The sequence below is a fragment of the Mauremys mutica genome, chromosome 4 (assembly GCF_020497125.1).
Source record: "Mauremys mutica isolate MM-2020 ecotype Southern chromosome 4, ASM2049712v1, whole genome shotgun sequence".
In the NCBI taxonomy this organism is placed as follows: Eukaryota; Metazoa; Chordata; order Testudines; family Geoemydidae; genus Mauremys; species Mauremys mutica.
Window position 1 is genome coordinate 22,895,947 of NC_059075.1, and position 21,451 is coordinate 22,917,397.

Sequence of the window (21,451 nt, forward strand, 5' to 3'; positions counted from 1 at the left end):
TTGCTTCAAGGGAGTTACTCCAGGGATGAATTTGGCCCAGCCGATTTATTTGTATCACCTATTGTTAAAGTAATTTCCTTGGAAGACTCTATGAATGTTAGTGTACATAAAATATCACTACCTCAGAGAATGAGCTCTAGCGGACAAGATAAACTGATGGTACTAATGAAAGTGAAATCAAGAGATTTTTGTAGCAGTCAGACAGAAAAAAAATCCCATTTTGAGCTCTTGTTCTTTTACACTGATGCACAAAAATAACAAACACCACCAAACCCGCTCACCCTCCCCCCCCCGACACAAACCAAAGCCCATAACAACAAAGCCCCCTTCCATCTCACTGACCCTTCCTGATGGTCAGCCAAAAATGAAAAAAAGTGAACAAAGACGACCTCTAAAGGAAAACAGCAGCCATGGGAACATATGCAGTGAGTTAAGGACACAGTGGCAGCTATACTTTAGAATCGTCTTTCTTTTGTCAGTGGAAGTCAAAGCCCTAATAGAATGGTAATGTAGCTCCTCTTCACATGAGTTACTTTTGGTATTTTAGTTTATTCTTTAATGAAGTTCTGTTAAAACATGCTTCCAAACCTTTTACAATCTGGATTGTCTTTTTGCAACCACAGCCCTGCCCAATGGCCACTGTCAGAAACTCTTCCCAAGCTGTGCCCGAATCGGGCAGATTTATGGCAGTATATTGCACCTGAAGAGAGACATGCTTGAATAGGGAGAACCAGGCATTCCACCCACCTTTTCAGAACTGGGCCTAGTCTCTCAGAAGTTGGTAATGGGTACATTGAAAGTCTGTTCCACTACCTATGATCAAGTCTTATGCCAGTCTTGGCTGTTCCAAGTCAGCAAGGTAAGCCTTGGCTGACTGCTGACAAGAGGACACCCTGAAACAGTCCATAGTAGGACTATTGAAAGAACAAGCCAGGTGGCCTGATTTTCAAAGATACTATTTATCCACAACTCCATTTGAAGTTCATGGGAGCTGTGGCTACTCAACAACTCTGAAAGTCAGGCCCTACATTCACTGCCAATCATCTTGCTGACTACGATGTAGACTCAAACCTCTCTTTCCCAGGTGAAGTTAGCAAGAATGATTCCCCCAAAATCTGGCTTCTGCTTATATTCCTGGTACTGCCTACTTTAGGTTTAGTCCAAGTCCTGGCACGAACACAGCGCCAGCTGCATTGACCGCTCTGTGATTATTATTATTATTTTTTTTTTTTTAAAAGATGGTCTCTAAAATAAAAATTGTAGGCCCTTTCAGTACCGAATAAAAACGTACAAAAAGCCCTGAAATGTTCTGAGACCATTAACATTCTTTTTCAGTAAACTGATGTCTGTAAATACATAAATTTGACAATAATGTACAGGGACTAACTAGGGCAGACTAGCTGTTATATTAAAAGAAATATTGAAATTAGCCAATTTATGCAACAGTTAAAAACAAAATACGCCCCCTCCCTACCTTCCTGCAACAGATTTCTGAGATTGGCTGCAATAAAGCTATATTAAATGCAAAATGACATTAGTTAGCCTTTCAGAGCTTACTGATATAACTGTAGAAGGGCATTTAATTTCTTATTGCAATAAAAGTTGTATGCAAAATTCTTAAATTTTAATCAAGAAACTTGGAAAATTACTTTTTTATTCATTTAAGTAGAGTATAGATAATTGGATCTGTTTTATTTAAAGTCAATATTTATCAACTAAACTACCATGAAATAATGCAGTGAGTCAAGTGTCTAGTACATGGAGACTAAGCGCTTCTGAATCCTACTCTTGGCTACAGGTCAGTTGGTCTACATTAAGTCCTAGAAAACAGAAAATTGTTTCCTCTTGGTAAGAGATGTGATCTGGTAATAGTTTGAGCACAGAGCTGGAAGCCCAGAATGCTTGAGGTTCAGTTCTGTCTGGTTTTGCTACTGGATTGGGTTGTGACATTTTGTATATTGGGTAAACTGAGGCACAGAAAGCTTAACTCTGTAAAATACATGCATCACAGTGATGTCCTCAGCACTAATTCATATTTGTTTAGTATTTAGAGGTCCTCAGACTTAAGGTGCCATGTAAATGGAAAAAAAGTTTTATATTATGTATTACTGTTCTAAATGACTATGTAAATTTTTTTTAGTATCCATGATCTTGCAAAGTCTGCAATATTAATTGTCAATAGCCATCTGTCTTTTTATTTTTATATATATATATATATATACACACACACACACACACACTCTAGCTGATAGAACGAGGAGTACTAACACAGCTACCACTCTGAAACCTGTCATTCTAGCTGATGAAATTATTAAAGAAAAATGACCATAGATTAAATACAATGGAATTGATAATTTGTACACTAGGAGTTAGTAGTGTGGTTCTACACTTTTTTAAGAATAATGCTGTGTTTTGGTTAAGCTTTTCAGTGCTGCTCTAGCTATAGTCTACAAAAGATGTTGTTTTGCATATAATTATAATACTTATTAAAATGTGATCTAAAGGTTTAGTACTGATGAACACTTCGTTCGTAAGATAAAAGCTTCCATTAACTTATAAACTATTATTGTTCATATTTTTTTGCAGAAGCCATTCATCTCCTAATTTCAGCTCTTAGTGCATGATGAGTGCTCACGATGTCCGTATTTCCCATATCTAAAAAGAGAGAAACAATGCAGACACTTCTGTAGTAATCGAGAAAGAACAGCACTGAGCTTTGAAATTTCCTGGTTATTGCAGCAGAACAAGATGCAATGTGAGAGTACCTAACACTACTCAGAGTGTTTTCTTTTAGAATCAAAGGGCTAAATAAATGTGACCACTGATGGGACAGGATATTACTCTGCATGAGTAAGGCTTGCAGAATCTGGCCCAAAGAATCAGGTTCCAGTGATTGTCATAGCAATTTCCTATGACTCTCCATCAAGGGAGTGCTCTTTCTCTGAATTTGCTATATTCTCCACGGCAACTCTCAGTGTAACTGCCATATTGTAAGATGTATGACTTCAATGGGACTACTGATAAAGCACAGCAACATTCCATGTAAGTAAGGACAGCAGAATCTGATTGTATAATAGGGAAGATAAGTCACAACACATTACCAGCTCAAATGAGTGTGTCTCAATTGGAAATATAACCAAGTTAAAGAAAGAGCAGAGCCATTAATGGGCTTGTCTTCATTGATTAAAACAACTTTTATTTTTTTTTACACCTCGGGGTAAGTAACGTATGAGTTATCCTGAGGTGTAAAAACAGTGAAGACAAGACACTGCAGTTTTACCACAAGGTCAGCTCTATACATGAGCATGGGTGGCAGACTCTGTCCTTGCGTCAGAATAAGAGAAGTTCAATTTTATTCTCTATTATGTAGGTTTTTATATCCTGCTCATCACCATTGTATCCAAGCATCTTCCAGTAGTGTATTAGCCATGTGACTACACATCTGTCACATGTTGTTTGTTCTCTTATCCTTTTCCCAGAGGGAGAAGTGGGTGCAGCAGTGTCTTGTTTTGATAGTGGGTGTCTTATATTATTAAAAAACAACCAACCAACCAAACACATAGCAACAGGCACTTATCTTAGAGAAGGCAAGGTCAAAGAAATGTGCCTGGCACTTGGAGCAGACAGTGGTGACGTTTGTGATAGTCATTAGTTCCTGGGGGAGTTTATTCCACAGTCTCAGACCACCCCAGAAGACAGTTCTGTCTCCCACATACTTTACACTTATTGTTGAGAGTTTCATTGTGTCTGAGGATTAGAGTTGTTGACTGTGGTCTTCATCCCAGAGCTTTAGATCAGTGGTTCTCAACCAGGGGTATACAGGGGGGACATCAACTCATCACTAGACATTTGCCTAGTTTTACAACAGGCTACATAAAAAGCACTAGCGATTTTCATAATTCATACAGACAAAATGAGAAAGTAAGCAATTTTTCAGCAATAGTGTGCTGTGACACTTTTTTTTTAAATTATTTTTATGTCTTATTTTTGTAAGCAAGTAGTTTTTAAGTGAGGTGAAATTTGGGGGTATGAAAGACCAACCTGATTCCTGAAAGGGGTACAGTAGTCTGGAAAGGCTGAGACTCACTGTGTTAGATGATCTTTTAGATGTCCTGGAGCCAGGCCATCCAGCATTTTGAAGAGAAGGACTGAGACCTTGAACTTGATTTGATATTCTATGGGAAGCCAGTCGAGAGAGAGTGCGATAGAGGACAGTGCTGCAGCATTCTGTACTGATTGGAGTTTCCTCAGCACTGAAGGCTTCATGCCCAGGTATATCACATTGTTCTTATCTGGATTACAGGTGACAAAGGCATGAATAACTGAGACCCATAGGCTTGGACTCTGTGGGTGCTCTAGGGCTGGAGCACTCACAGGAAAAAAAAGTAGTGAATGCTCAGCACCCACTGGTGGGCCCCACCGATCAGCACCTCCCCCCCCCCAGTGCCTCACGCATGCTGCTGATCAGCTGTTCAATGGCAGGCAGGAAGCGATGGAGGAAGGAAGGAGCGGGGGTGAAGCGGGCTTGGGGATGGAGGCAGAATGGGACAGGAAGAAGTGGGGTGGAGGCGGATCAGGGATGGAAAGAGGCGGAGTGTGGGGGGGAGGGATGGACTGGGGGGAGGCTGAGATGGGGAAGGGGTGGAGCACCCCCAGGGAAATCAGAAAGTTGGTGCCTGTGCTGAGGCCAGATCTTTATCCACCAGGATGGGATGGAGTTTCCTAGCCAAGCAGAGGTGATAGAAAGCATTTCTTTCAGATGCTGCTATGTGAGAGTTCAATATCAGGAAGGAATCCAAGAGTGCTCCTAGACTATAGACTGAATTGACCAGTTGTCAAGCTCTTCAAAATACCTTACTCTGACCAGCATCACCTCTGTCTTGCTCAGATTCAGATTCAGCCAGCTGTTCATCCAGGAACTGATCTCATCCAAGCACTGGGCCATCATGGTAGTAATGATGTGGTCATATGTGGTGAAGGTTGGGTAGAGCATATTGCTGGTTCTTGAGTCCATGTTGTCTAACCAGTCACTCAGTTCACTGTCATTGTATGTAGATGCTGAAAAGGACCAGAAAGAGAATTGATCCTTGTGGAACTACATAAACCACGGGTCTAGTGTTGGAAGTGCAGTTTCTCATCTCTACTTGTTGGGACTGTTGTCCCAGAAGGATTCAAACCACTTGAGTATGTGAGGTTCAGAGACTAGATAATGTTTTCTTTTCACGGACAAGCTAAAATAAATCCTTAGGCCTGATTCTCTTTTCAAGACTTTAACTCCACTGAAGCGAATGGAACTGTACAAATGTTATCTCCTGATTTACAACCATGTAAGTAAGATGAGAATCAGCCTGTTAACCTTTTACAGAAGTATGATGTTACGCTATTCCTGTGAAGCATCGTATGCTGGCTGTGCATCAGACATGAATCATGCTTTATAAGTCATTATTACTTCAGCTCAACTTACACTAAAACCATCAGCTACATCCCATTTCCTTTATTTATAGTTCCTTTATTACTGGAAGCATCATACCCATGATCTGCTTTCCACTCTCTTAGAGATGGTAAAACGAATTGAATGTGATTTTTTTTTCAGTGACAAGGGATCTCTTCTGCTCCATTGAAATCAATGGGAATCTTGCCACTGACTTCAGTAGGAGCAGGAGCAGGCCCAACCAACTGCCAAGCATTTTAGCTTTCCCTCAAAGGAGAGTGAGGAAGGCAAGAGCTAGGGCTTGTCTACACTTAAAGCAGCAGTGCAACTGTAGCACTTCAGTGGAGATGTTACCTTGATGGGAGGAATTCTCCTGTGGGTGTAGGTAATCCACCTCCCAAAGAGGCAGTAGCTCGGTCGATGAGAGAAGTCTCCTGTTGACCCAGCACTGTCTACATCTGAGGTTAGGTACATTTAACTGCGTCACTCGGTGGTGTGGATTTTTCCTATTTCCCAGTGTAGACTGGGTCTTAAAGTGCAACAATCGACAATGAATTAACAGGCCCTCATTAAATCTATTCAAATGTGGCTTTACAGACCATTAAATGCTGGAAGTGTGGTGTACTGGAACATCTACTGATGTACTTTAGTTGTATCCAGAAATTTATATCTTTGCTTATATGTAGTAAATGATGCAGAAAATCTGACACTATTAAACCACTTCATTCATTCTTGCATAGTGTATTCTAATCAGTGGTTGAAACAACTGAGGTTGGACTGACACCAGCATTTCTTGTTAAATACACACAGAATATATATATATATATATATATATATATATATATATATATATATATATGGAAAATATTTATGCATTGTTTTATCTAAGAGATTTTCTTGCCTATTACTGTTCTCATGAAATTTTACCAAGGCCTTGTGTGTGTGCTCTGCACAGGGCTGAATTTCACCAATTCTGCATATCTATTGCATTGTCAATCACACATGATCATAATTTTAAAAATCCCCAAGATACTGGGCCAGACTCTGCCCCGTGCCCCAAGGTTCATTGGATTGACACATGCTAGCTCTGCTTGAGCTAGCATGCTAAAAATAGCAATGTGAGTGCAGAGGCAAGGGCAGCAGCACAATGTAGCCACTCATATTCAATCCCACCCAACTCCCTGGGTGTGTACTGGGGTGGCTAGCCCAAGTGGCTGCTCATGCCACTGCAGCCACACTGCTATTTTTAGTGTGTTAGCCCAAACAGAGCTAGCGTGTGTCTGTCTGTCTCTGTGCTGGGAAGCACACTTCCAGCTTCTGTGTAGACCTTCTCTTAGACCAAACTCTAGCTATGCCTTTATCCAACAATAAGATCCTGATCCATCTCTTTACTGGAAAAAATATATTGGTGAGGAGTAGAACTTTTTTAGCCACTTATGCTGTCTATGAAGCATGTCATCTCTATATATCAGTGGCTTTCAATCTGTTGTCTGTGGACCACCACTGGTCTGTGGAACACTCGCTGGTGGCCCATGGAGAAGAACAGGCTGGTCACATAATATTGACTCTATTATTCCAGCAGTTACTATTTTAGCTTCTTATAATGCAATTTATTAAATACATAAGCAATTGCTGTACTTGTGTCGTGGATCACAGGTCTTGGTCCCTGGAACACAGGACTCTTAGGTACTAGTAAGCTCAACACTGCCACCCAGTGACCTGCTAATAGTTACTAGGGCAGAAGGAGGACTCCAGTCCTTGAACCTGACTGGCAGAATGCTGGAGATCCTGATTGATCCACACTTCCTATATAAACCCCCAGCACAGGAACAGGAAGTTGTCCATGCAACTGGGATTCACTCTGCTCCCCTTTGCTGGCTTGATTTCCTGGCTTCTGATCTGGCTTGACTCCTGGTGTTTGACATGTGGTTCTGATCTCGTTTGTCTTCTGCCACTGACCCCCTGGTATCCCAACCTAGCCTGGCTCTGGTTACCAATTCATGATTCTTCTATCAAGTTTGTCTCCTGTTTCTGATCTCCTAGTATCCTGACCTATCTGGCTCTTGACTCTCATCCCATGACTGTGGATCCTGGCTCTGAGCACTAGGTCTGACTGTCTATGACCCGACTGTGACAACTTGCTACAGAGCTGCTACTGAGCTCTTACATTGCAGTGGCCACGAGTAATACTTTCTATTGTTTTCTGGTTGGCTAGGAGACTCTGTCCCATCCTGGCCAACGAAGACCTGGCCTCAGTTATTCATGCCTTTGTCACCTCTTGGCTGGACTACAGCAATGCATGAAGCCTTCAGTGCCTGGGAAACTCCAACTAGTACAAAATGTTTCAGTATGTCTTCTCTGCAACACAGGCTACTATGAGCATATCACATCTGTCCTCTGCTCTCTACGCTGACTTCCCATAGAACTTCAAGTCAAGTTTAGGGTCTCAGTTCTTCTATTCAAAATACTCTGTATTTTGAGCCCAGGATATCTAAAAGATTGTCTAAAGTTCAGGGAGGAAACGTGTGGCCCCTCTGCTTCACTCCTTTGGCAAAATGGAACTCTCAGCAATAAGGGTAAAGCGCATCTGTGCAAGAGACAGAACCTTTTCCAGGAGTGATCCAATATAATGTTGTAATGAAAGCCCCGAGCAATCAAGGACTATCACAGACCTCACTACTTTCTGCTTCAAATGCAAGTCACATTTCTTTGACCTTGCCTTCTCTATTAGACACACATAGCAACAGGTATATTTAACAACACAAAGTAAAAAATGTACCAAAACAAGATGCTTTGCTTCACATGCTGCTCCCTCCGGGAAGAGGATGAGAGAACAAACACATGACAGATGTGTAGTCACATGGCTTAATGCACTGCTGGAAGGTTCTCAGATACTCAGGTGATGTGTGGTATAAAAACCTATATAGAATAGGACTGTTCTTCAATCATCAAATGCAGGAGGTGGCCTGCGCCATGGGGAAGGGAGGGCTCCATGGCAGAGATTCTCTGTTAAGATGTGGTCTATGCTAATAAAATCTTTGAAAATCCCTACTGTGTATTGTACATTGAAATATTTGGGTAAATATAAATCTGTTATATGAATACCGGCATTTGTTTAGTAAAATAATTGAGATGTCCTAATATCAATGTCCAAGTAGAGTCATAGAGCGATTTAAATCACAATTAACTAGTCTGGGTCTGCCAATGTTAAATTTATTGTAAGGATTCATTCTTTGTAAGTATCACATGGTAGTTATTGAGTTATATACTGGAGAGGAGAAAGAAAGCTATTTATTGCCTTTAACCCCAGAAAATATAAGTGATAAAATGGAGATATAATCTAACTAGTATCAAGTGATGCAATAATTTGGTCAGGTTTTAAAAATCTTCTGAAAGGATACAGGATAACTTTTAAAAATGGGTTGACATTAGTTTAATATAATCACATACTTATTGGGTAGATACATACACTATATAACAGCTTTTTGAGAAATAACAATCATCCAATGAGAGAGAAATTCAGGCTATATTCTGTTCTACTCACTGACCATTTTAAAATCAATATTGGATGTTTTTCTAAAAGATGCTCTAATTCAAATACAAATTATTATGGGGACGTTCTCTGACCTCTGCCATGCAGGAGACCAGACTAGAAGAACACAGTGGTCCTTTGTGGCCTTGGAATCTCTGAATCTCACTTATCCTCATGCAACTTGACTGCTGACCCTGAACCTGCATGGATGCAACCCAAAGCAAAATCTGGCTATTTATGAGCAAAATATTTCCATAGCTGGTATTTTTACAAGCTGTTTACTGTTAGCGCTGGTATTTATAAGAAATTTTCAAAGTGACTCTAACAGGCAAATAAAGATTTCACCCTCTCCTCCCCTTTAAGGCAGAGAGCTGACCATCAGAATGAAATGCAAAGGTCATCAGAATGTTTTCCCGGTTGTTTGCACCATGGAATAAGCTTACAAAATACAGATTTCACAATACTAATTTACCAGAATTTCCAATGGAAATCGTCTCAGCTGCATATTCGGTATAACTGAGGCTACAGAAGGGCTTTCTAATCGAAATTGCTGAAACTATTATAATCCTCGTCCATTTTAAACTCATCTATTATAACATTACAAAGGAAAAGAAAATGGTTAGTAACCTCCCATTTAAACCATTGGCAAAGAAATGGAGAGAGCTTAGAAAGTCTACACTAAATGAATAATCGATAAAAGGAACGTGACTTGAACAGGCACAGAACGTCAATCCTGACTTGCTAGAACAATTAGTTAAAGCCATTACTTGGGAATCACTAAAAAGGAAACTGTACCCTCTGCTCAGTCCAGCAATTTAAAAGTTCTGAGGGTGAGAAGCACTTGCTGCCATGAATAAACTGTGAAATGTATCTTTAAAATAAAGTTTTTAATTAGAACTGGCAGTTCTGAACCTGCTGTTGGCAGAGACCATCCGGCTGAAAAGGAGCCCAATGCAATAGACTGTAAAGCATGTCTCTATCCTGCTTTGGTACTTAACAATCAGCATTTAAAATTGAACATTGTATTACATATTAGACATTACAGCTCTTTTCCCTGGTGGCTAAAGTAGGATGGAGGTTTTGTCATCTCTCTCAATGGGCTCTATATTCAGCTGGTGCCATAAATGATGTCACTTTGTTTAATAAATAAATAAACATTAGCCACCTGTGGTAACAGAGTCAGTAATCCTACGTGACAGTTTTAGTCCCATCCTGCAAACCTTTGTTGCCATGAGTACTCCTTACTCACCCAGGTCCTGATTCAGGACTTCACTTAAACATGTGGATAGGTTACATTGGCTTTGATGAGACTTAAGCACATACTTAGCTTTTAAGCACATTCTTAACTCTGTCCTGACTAGGGTCATCCTGAACTGGGGTTGCTATGTCAATAGGAATGCTAATATGAGTAAGGATTTCTCAGGCCAATAGGGTTTTCCAGGATCAGACCCTTTATTTTCAAACTGGGACTGTAAACTCTGAGATGAGAAATGATTCTAACCCTGTGAGAGTAAACTTTCACTTAAACTGAGCAGAATAGGTGATTTTTGTTTAATGTTCTGGGGGGGAGGAGAGGAAGCTTATGTTTAAAGAATAGAAAGGGTAGGTGAATGGAAGTGCAAAATGTCCCTTGTGACTTGTCTCTGATTGGATCATTCTTCTTGGGAGATTAATCTCCTCTGCTTTCCTGCTGTGATTGATGGGCCTTTGTGGTTTCTGCACTCTTCCTCCTTTTAATTCTGCTCTGGCTGTTTTATCATTTAGCGGAGTCCATTTTTTTTCTATAGCCCAGACACAGCAACCCTTGTCGCTGACCTCATCAACCATGTGCTCAGCATGGGCATGAGTCACAATAGAAATTAGAAATCTTAGCTCTTTCTAATTTGGCCTTCTCAACGGGGAGCTGGGGATTCTGATATTTCCAGACTTGTTTACTGGAAGTCTTGTCAGTTACAATAACCCAGTTTAGCTCAGAAATCTTCAAACTGACCTGTGATTCCCAGCATGCTCCTCAGAGTCTAATTGAGGAGTTGCATTTTCTGTCAGCCACATGGGCTGGTGGCAAAAACAAGTATGTGAGGAACAACAGGGATGGGCTAGAAATGAGTAGACAGTAAAGTTGCTTGTTTGGCCAAGAGAAAGGAGGAGGCAGATAGGGAAACAGGCTGGTTAGAAACCCATTGCTGCCACTGTTGGACATGTATTCCATGCTAGATATGCTCTGCTCCCTGTCCTGAGGTTAAATACACTGGGGAGGGAGAGGAGGCAAGCAAACAAGAATCTTTAGTCATTTAAGGTTGCAGGGAAAAGCTAAGGGCAGCAAAAGAATTGACGGGTGATACGAGCTTCTACAAATATATTGGGCGGGGGGACGGAAAGGAGTGTCAGAGAAAAGAAAAGTCCATTTATAAATTAGGAGTGGTCTGAAACTAGTGGTGAGGAAATATGTGGCTATATAAAGGTTTGAGTATTGCCCTGTGCCTGCCTGTTAGGAGCAGTGCTGGGAGTCTTGTTCTCTCTCTCTCTGGTGTTGTCCTTCAGACTAAGGACAAGTCCCCCAGACTGAAAGCACATTTCACTCTTGGTGGATGGGGGAAATTTTTTTTTATATATTTAAAAAAACTGGTTGCAAAGATAGGACTGCACAAAGAAAGAAGAGCAAAAGTTAAGCTTCCAGGGCCCTGATCCTGCAGCTGACTGCCCACAGAGCCTTTGTTGTAAATAATAATCCACCACAACTCTTGGTAAATTGTTCCACTGGTTAATTACTCTCACTCTTAAAAATGTATGCCTTATTTCCAGTCTGAATCTGTTTAGTTCAACTTCCAGCCATTGAATGGTGTTACTTCATGTTACATGGAACATGAGCTCCCAGTGCAATGCTGAGGCAAAAAGGACAAAGGTGACCCTTGGATGTATCAACAGAGGAGTAGGGAGATGATTTTACCTCTGTATATGGCATTGGTAAGATTGATACTGGAATACCACATCCCGTCTGGTGTCCACATTTTAAAAAGGATGTTGAAAAATTGGAGATAATACAGAAAAGAGCTTTCAAAATGGTGCAAGGGCTGGTGGAAATGCTGCAGAGTAAGACACTTAAAGTGCTCAGTCTGTGTAGCTTACCAAAAAGAAGATTGAGAGGTGACTTGATTACAGTATACAAGTACCTTAAAGGGAAAAAAATACTGGGTACCAAAGGGCTCTTTAACTTAGCAAAGAGGCATAACATAAGCCAGCGGCTGGAAGATGAAGCCAGAAAAATTCAAATTAGAAATGAGGCATACATTTTTAATAGTATCAGAGGAGTAGCCGTGTTAGTCTGGATCTGTAAAAGCAGCAAAGAGTCCTGTGGCACCTTATAGACTAACAGACGTATTGGAGCATGAGCTTTCGTGGGTGAATACCCACTTCGTCGGATGCATGACGAAGTGGGTATTCATCCATGAAAGCTCATGCTCCAATACGTCTGTTAGTCTATAAGGTGCCACAGGACTCTTTGCCGCTTTTAATAGTGAGGATTGTTAACTATTGGAACAAGCTACCCCAGGAAGTGGTGGATTCTCTCTCTTGATGTCTTCAAATCAAGACTGGAGGTCTTTCTGGAAGATATGCTTTAGCCAAGTGCAAGTTGTTGGACTCAATCCTGGGGTAACTGGGTGAAATTTAACAGATTAAACGATTTAGTGGTCCCTTATGGCCTTAAACTTTATGAATCTATTAAACAGTTGTAAACATCTAGGGCTAAATCCTTCTCATCTTGTGCCTTGATGGAATTTCACCCATGTCAAGGGAGGAATAGAGAATAAGAGGACCATGAACAATAAGCAACTTGGGTTTAGAATGGTATGAATCTTGCCAAATAAACCTGATTTAAAAAACATAGAATTAGGGTTCATTCCTATAGATACTTCCATGAAGGGAACTCCCACGACGTCAATATGAAAGTGTTTGGATACTAATGTAATGAGCACGGTATGTGAACAGATAGACAAATAGGTCAGCCAATAGAGTATATATAAGAGCAGGCCTGTAGTGGATAAAGAGAATGTTGTAGATGTAATATATCTGGACTTGACTAAAGTATTTGATACTGACTCATGAAGTCTAAAAATGAACTTAAATTGTTTTGGATAGGAACGCTGTCATGTGGGCTGAAACTGGCTGAAGAGAAGGGTAATGATAAATTGCAATGTATCGAAGTTGGTGGAGATAGCTTGTGGGTATGGCAAGGACTGTCGTTAAGTCTGGTTCTATTTAATGTCTTGATTAAGAGGACGTAAACAGCACAAGAGTAAAATTTTCTGATGATACTAAGCCAAGAAGAGATGCAAGCAACAGTCATCAGAGAAATAACACAAAGTGACCTAGGCGTATTAGAAACATGGGCACAAAATATAATGTGGTTTAGCATGAAACAGTGCCAGCATCTGAAGAAAAATAATCTGAAACGTATAATCTTATTAGGAGGGGGAAATAGGGACAGTAGTAGACAGCAAATTAGATATGAGTTTGCAATGTGAAATAGGCTGTATAGGTAAAGACATCATCTCACAGAGCAGGGAGGAAAATACTCCACCGGTAAGATTCTGGTAATGTTGTATTCAATAGGGAGAAGGATAGCTCAGTGGTTTGAGCATGGGCCTGCTAAACCCAGGGTTGTGAGTTCAGTTCTTGAGGAGGCCACTTAGGGATCTGGGGCAAAAATTGGTCCTGCTAGTGAAGGCAGGGGGCTGGACTCAATGACCTTTCAAGGTCCCTTCCAGTTCTAGGAGATTGGTATATCTCCAATTATTACCTTTTTATTACCTTTAATTGTGGGCTCAATATTACCAGAAAGTTATTGACAAATTAGAGAGAGTTTGGACAATTGCAACAAAAATGATCCATGGGATTGGAAAAACTGTCTTAGAAAGAAAGATTAAGGCTCTGATCCAGCAAAGTACTTACATCCATGCTTAACTTTAAGCACATGAATAGTCCCATTGACTCCCACCACTCCCTTTGTAATCCCATTAGTTGTTTCTACCAGTTAGCTTCAGTAGTACTACTGATGTGCTCAAAAGTAAGCATGTGTTTAAGTGCATTGCTAGATTGGAGTCTAAATGAGCCCAATTTGACTTGGAGGAGCAGGGTAAAAGTTGACAAGTATATGAGTGGTGAAAATTAGTTTCACCAAAGTCAGGAGCTACCCTGATTTACATTAGCTCTGGATCTGCCCCTAAGCATGGACCAGAATTAAATAAAGACTTGATCCTGCAGTCATTTATTGCACTGGAGTGGTGGGGCTGTAGGACTAAGCCATGTTGTGGTGTATTTCTGAAACTGAGAAGCATTAGACTGTAGGATAGTCTTTCAAGGGGAACTCTTATTGCTGGGACTTTTCAGATAGGACAAAACACCATAAAACGTACCGTAAGGAACAATACCGTATTGTTAGACTGGAGGGTGTAAGAGTTCTTTTCTATCTCTAAGTTCTGTGATTCTACTGAGCGATAATTGCAACTCCATAATTTAAGGTTGGAGGAACCATTCCATTCTCTAAGCTCTTATTTGCAATTATAACTATTTGTAAAAATATTATTTTGTGACTGAATTTCTCTTGTTCATTTTTGTGATGCAAAGGAAATTAATAAAAGTTGTTTTTAAATAAGGCTGGGAAATACAGACAGGATGATAAAATGCTTTTTATCATAATGGGCACACCTGTTCTAGCTCCCTTTTTGTTGTTTGGGTAGATCAAGGCTAAAAAGCAATTGACTCTGTAAGGAAGGATTTTTCAAAGGAGTCGAAAGAACGTAAGTGCCCAAATCCAATTAAGAGTCAGTGGGAGCTGGGCACTCAATTCCTTAGGTTCTTTTGAAAATCCTAGCCTAAAGGATAAATAACATTTGGTTTGCTAGCAAGAAGAATCAATCTGTTATGGAAAGAGTCAAGAATACCTTATTTTAAGAATTAAAACAGAGATCTGATGGGTTTATTGTACAGTACTGATAAGGGTGATCATATAAAGCTGATAAATTACTGGAGTTTGATCTGACTCAAAATCTTGAGTGCATTTTGAAGCTATATTATAATTCAAGGCAATGTTTCTTATAATATAATGCCCTGAATTATTATGTCACACCATTTTAACTATTATTATTATTTCACACTGTCTAAAAGAGCATCTGCTACTGCATTTTTTTTCTTTCATGAAGTTACTTTTTATTACTAACTTAACTTTGGCAGCATTTTAGTTGGTAATTTTTCAGTGGCCCTGCTCTGGGTGTGGCTGGCAAGTATCATAGAATATCAGGGTAGGAAGGGACCTTGGGAGGTCACTAGTCCAACCCCCTGCTCAAAGCAGGACCAATCCCCAGACAGATTTTTACACCCCAGTTCCCTAAATGGCCCCCTCAAGGATTGAACTCACAACCCTGGGTTTAACAGGCCAATGCTCAAACCACTGAGCTATCCCTGCAGAAGTTAGTAAAGCAACTGTACAGGATATAGGGTAAATGAGAAGGAAAGGGCAACTGGATGGTGATTACAGTGGAACTTCAGTTTTCTAAGCCTTGCTTAATCAAACCTCTGAGGTGCTGAAAAGTTAGTTCTCCCTGAAGATGAGAGAATTAACTTTTTGTGTCATTCTGCTTCACTCTTTCCATCCCAGATATGCTGTCCCGTAGTTGGGACCCTCCTTCCAGATGGTGGTGGGGTTGCCTCTCGCACTGAGGTTGCCTCTCCGGGGGAGGGAACTCCAGTTTCTAGGAAAAGGCAAGTGTTAGTAATGGGAGATTCGATTATTAGAAATGTAGATAGCTGGGTCTGTGATGACCGGGAGAACCGTACGGTGACTTGCCTGCCTGGTGCGAAGGTTGCGGATCTCTCGAGGCATCTAGATAGACTTATGTGTAGTGCTGGGGAGGAGCCGGTGGTCGTGGTACATGTAGGTACCAATGACATAGGGAAGGGTAGGAAAGATGTCCTGGAAGCCAAATTTAGGCTGCTAGGGAAGAGACTGAAATCCAGGACCTCTATGGTGGCATTTTCAGAAATGCTCCCAGTTCCACGCGCAGGGCCTGGTAGGCAGGCAGAGCTTCAGAGTCTCAATGCATGGATGAGACGATGGTGTAGAGAGGAGGGGTTCACGTTCATTAGGAACTGGGGAAACTTCTGGGATGGGAGGAGCCTATACAAGAGAGATGGGCTCCACCTAAACCAAAGTGGAACCAGACTGCTGGCGCTAAACATTAAAAAGGTTGTAGAGCAGTTTTTAAACTAGGAGATGGGGGAAAGCCGACTGCTGCAGAGGAGCGTGTGGATCGGACACAGACTTCTCTTAGGGGAGAGTCTGATGATAGAGAATCTCCAGGTTATAGTCAGGAGCAGAGGAATGAGAAGTATAATGTAAGGGCCGGATCAGATGATAAACAGTCACATAAAAAAGAATCTGGCACATCAGAAAAAGGCAGGCTAATAAACAGGAACAAGTTTTTAAAGTGCTTGTACACAAATGCCAGAAGTCTAAATAATAAGATGGGTGAACTAGAGTGCCTTGTGATAAAGGAGGATATAGATATAATAGGCATCACAGAAACCTGGTGGACTGAGAGCAATCAATGGGACACAATCATTCCGGGGTACAAAATATATCGGAAGGACAGAACAGGCCGTGCAGGGGGAGGAGTGGCACTATATTAAAGAAAGTGTAGATTCAAATGAAGTAAAAATCTTAAGCGAATCCACAGGTTCCATAGAGTCTCTATGGATAGAAATTTCATGCTCTAGTAAAAATATAACAGTAGGGATCTATTATCGACCACCTGACCAGGACAGTAATAGTGATGATGAAATGCTAAGGGAAATTAGAGAGGCTATCAAAATTAAGAACCCAATAATAGTGGGGGATTTCAATTATCCCCATATTGACTGGGAACATTTCACTTCAGGACGAAATGCAGAGATAAAATTTCTCGATACTTTAAATGACTGCTTCATGGAGCAGCTGGTACGGGAACCCACAAGGGGAGAGGCGACTCTAGATTTAATCCTGAGTGGAGTGCAGGAGCTGGTCCAAGAGGTAACTATAGCAGGACCGCTTGGAAATAGTGACCATAATACAATAGCATTCAACATCCCTGTGGTGGGAAGAACATCTCAACTGCCCAACACTGTGGCCTTTAATTTCAAAAGGGGGAACTATACAAAAATGAGGGGGTTAGTTAGACAAAAGTTAAAAGGTACAGTGACTAAAGTGAAATCCCTGCAAGTTGCGTGGGCCCTTTTTAAAGACACCACAATAGAGGCCCAACTTCAATGTATACCCCAAATTAAGAAAAACAGTAAAAGAACTAAAAAAGAGCCACCGTGGCTTAACAACCATGTAAAAGAAGCAGTGAGAGATAAAAAGACTTCCTTTAAAAAGTGGAAGTCAAATCCTAGTGAGGCAAATAGAAAGGAGCACAAACACTGCCAACTTAAGTGCAAGAGTGTAATAAGAAAAGCCAAAGAGGAGTTTGAAGAACGGCTAGCCAAAAACTCCAAAGGTAACAACAAAATGTTTTTTAAGTACATCAGAAGCAGGAAGCCTGCTAAACAACCAGTGGGGCCCCTTGATGATCAAAATTCAAAAGGAGCGCTTAAAGATGATAAAGTCATTGCGGAGAAACTAAATGGATTCTTTGCTTCAGTCTTCACGGCTGAGGATGTTAGGGAGATTCCCAAACCTGAGCTGGCTTTTGTAGGTGACAAATCTGAGGAACTGTCACAGATTGAAGTGTCACTAGAGGAGGTTTTGGAATTAATTGATAAACTCAACATTAACAAGTCACCGGGACCAGATGGCATTCACCCAAGAGTTCTGAAAGAACTCAAATGTGAAGTTGCGGAACTATTAACTAAGGTTTGTTACCTGTCCTTTAAATCGGCTTCGGTACCCAATGACTGGAAGTTAGCTAATGCAACGCCAATATTTAAAAAGGGCTCTAGGGGTGATCCCGGCAATTACAGACCGGTAAGTCTAACGTCGGTACCGGGCAAATTAGTTGAAACAATAGTAAAGAATAAAATTGTCAGACACATAGAAAAACATAAACTCTTGAGCAATAGTCAACATGGTTTCTGTAAAGGGAAATCGTGTCTTACTAATCTATTAGAGTTCTTTGAAGGGGTCAACAAACACGTGGACAAGGGGGATCCGGTGGACATAGTGTACTTAGATTTCCAGAAAGCCTTTGACAAGGTCCCTCACCAAAGGCTCTTACGTAAATTAAGCTGTCATGGGATAAAAGGAAAGGTCCTTTCATGGATTGAGAACTGGTTAAAGGACAGGGAACAAAGGGTAGGAATTAATGGTAAATTCTCAGAATGGAGAGGGGTAACTAGTGGTGTTCCCCAAGGGTCAGTCCTAGGACCAATCCTATTCAATTTATTCATAAATGATCTGGAGAAAGGGGTAAACAGTGAGGTGGCAAAGTTTGCAGATGATACTAAACTGCTCAAGATAGTTAAGACCAAAGCAGATTGTGAAGAACTTCAAAAAGATCTCACAAAACTAAGTGATTGGGCAACAAAATGGCAAATGAAATTTAATGTGGATAAATGTAAAGTAATGCACATTGGAAAAAATAACCCCAACTATACATACAACATGATGGGGGCTAATTTAGCTACAACGAGTCAGGAAAAAGATCTTGGAGTTATCGTGGATAGTTCTCTAAAGGTGTCCACACAGTGTGCAGAGGCGGTCAAAAAAGCAAACAGGATGTTAGGAATCATTAAAAAGGGGATAGAGAATAAGACTGAGAATATATTATTGCCCTTATATAAATCCATGGTACGCCCACATCTCGAATACTGTGTACAGATGTGGTTTCCTCACCTCAAAAAAGATATTCTAGCACTAGAAAAGGTTCAGAAAAGAGCAACTAAAATGATTAGGGGTTTAGAGAGGGTCCCATATGAGGAAAGATTAAAGAGGCTAGGACTCTTCAGTTTGGAAAAGAGAAGACTAAGGGGGGACATGATAGAGGTATATAAAATCATGAGTGATGTTGAGAAAGTGGATAAGGAAAAGTTATTTACTTATTCCCATAATACAAGAACTAGGGGTCACCAAATGAAATTAATAGGCAGCAGGTTTAAAACAAATAAAAGGAAGTTCTTCTTCACGCAGCGCACAGTCAACTTGTGGAACTCCTTACCTGAGGAGGTTGTGAAGGCTAGGACTATAACAATGTTTAAAAGGGGACTGGATAAATTCATGGTGGCTAAGTCCATAAATGGCTATTAGCCAGGATGGGTAAGAATGGTGTCCCTAGCCTCTGTTCGTCAGAGGATGGAGATGGATGGCAGGAGAGAGATCACTTGATCATTGCCTGTTAGGTTCACTCCCTCAGGGGCACCTGGCATTGGCCACTGTCGGTAGACAGATACTGGGCTAGATGGACCTTTGGTCTGACCCGGTACGGTCTTTCTTATGTTCTTATGTTACTCTAGCTCGGTGAATAATTCGCCATCCCATGCTACGCTCAGTTCCTTCATTCAGAGCTCACTCCCGTGTTTTGTTTGGCAGAGCAGCTACAAAGGATCGCATATACACGTATGTTTTTACACCTCCAGCACAGAACAAAAACTACCACAATAGAGGCCAATATGTGGACCCATGGTGAGAATGCACTTGGAGAGCTTACAATGGTATGATTGAGTCCTTCCTTTTCATCCCTTTGTACAGAAGCAAGTCTGAGCAATAGTCTCAATCTGAGAAGGATGGAAAATGGAATTATGTTCTATGGGAAATTCTGACCTTTTTGAAATGTTTTCATTCCAAATCAGAACAAAATGCTGAAGTTTCTCAACTTCCCAGAAAATACAAATTTTGAAAAATTAAGCTTAAGAATGATCAGAATGTTCTGTTTTGATAATGCCCAATTGTTTTGTTTTGATAATAATGAAATGTTGTAATATAATATGTATTTAATGCAGCATACAAATATAATAAACTAGTATACAAGTCAAAATGAAACATTTTGACCTTATCAAAACTGAATGAGAAAGTTGCAGTGAATCATTTTGACTTTGTTCCCTTGAAAATTGTTAAAATCCACACATTCCCATGAAAAGTTTTGATTGAGATGAAACTGCATTTTCTGGCAGAAAGCGTTCCTCTGAAGATGTCGGCACTAACTCTAGCCTCGGTGCAGTGCCTGACAGCATTTGGAAGATCTCCACATATCCCTGTGAAAGACCAAGGTAAATGGGCACCACACCTGCACCATCCTTGGAGACACATTGGTGTTTCCCCAGAATGATGATGTAGCGTTCCAAAATGCAGGTGAAAAAGGGTATGTCCATACTGCAACCCCTTCCCCACCAGCTCCAGCAATTCGGAGAGCCCAGGTCAACTGACTTGGGCTCATGCTATGGGGCTAACAGTAGCTCTGTAAACAGTTCTCCTCAGGCTCTTCAACCCGGTGAGGGAGGTGGGTCTCAGAGCTGGGGCTCCAGTCCAAGCGAGAACATCCTCACTGCTATTTTTAGCCTTATAGCATGAGCCCCACAAGCCCAAATCTTTTGAACTAGGCCCTCAGCCTCACTGCCGCAGGCTTTCTATTTGCAGTGCAGATGTGCCCTCAAATACCAGCACATCTTGGACAATACAAGTGTATAATGTGCAATCATTGGCAATCACTTCATTATAAACAAAGTTATTTCAAAATGTTCAGTAGTGTTCCAAGGAGCTAGTTCTGAGTATATGCCAGCATGGCAATGGATACAGTAAGCAAATATTATAATCCACTTAGTTTAGGGTAAATATGTGGCTAAAAATGTGTGAGATCAGTCTATTTCTTTGCACATTTCTATTATGAGAATCAGAGAGCAGGCAGCTGAGATACAAAGACTAGAGGATGATTTTGCTCTTCTCTTATCAGGTAGGCTAGCAGCCAATAAAACTAAAACCCACACTGGAAATGAACGAGGGCCTGTAGGTGCAGGAATTTGCTGTTTCTACAACTGCACAAGTTCTGCTAATGACTGATGAATATAGGCCAAGTATTCATGTAGAGCTGCAAAATTTTGTTGCAATACCTGGGAAGCTGAGTGCAAGCTCCTTGGCTCTTCTAAATCAGACATCTGATGGGAAGTAAGGAATCCTCTGTCTTCCTTTCATGCTCACATCTGTCATGTCATGTTTTTTTCCCAGATTTAACACATACTTAATCTTACCATAATGCAAAGCCTGGAAAGTTGGGGGTGAGATGGGGTGGTCAGTTGTAGATTTAGAATTCCTAGTATGTGCACCTGGCAGATGCAGGAAGAGTCATGAAAAATTGGGAACCACCCACCAGTTTCAGAGAAGGAGTGCTCTGGTTCAGATGCAATACCTTAACTCAAACTGGGAGTTAAAAGTTCATTTCCTCCTTTTGCATCTGTTCATCATTGGGCCCAAGAGAAGTAAAGATCTGTCCCTCACAATTAGAAACAAGTGGATTCTTTTTGGAGGA

General features: G+C 40.8%; 1 long non-coding RNA gene across 1 annotated transcript in view; it reads right to left on the reverse strand.

The window, feature by feature from the left end:
• Nucleotides 1-1,637: 1,637 nt before the first annotated feature.
• LOC123369296 overlaps nucleotides 1,638-21,451 on the reverse strand; it is a 35,750-nt gene continuing 15,936 nt past the window's right edge. Inside the window, exons 2-4 of the long non-coding RNA XR_006578989.1 lie at nucleotides 4,854-5,058; nucleotides 4,088-4,292; nucleotides 1,638-2,655 (exon numbers count right to left, since the gene is read on the reverse strand). This is a non-coding gene — a long non-coding RNA (uncharacterized LOC123369296). The remainder of the gene's footprint in view (nucleotides 2,656-4,087; nucleotides 4,293-4,853; nucleotides 5,059-21,451) is intronic.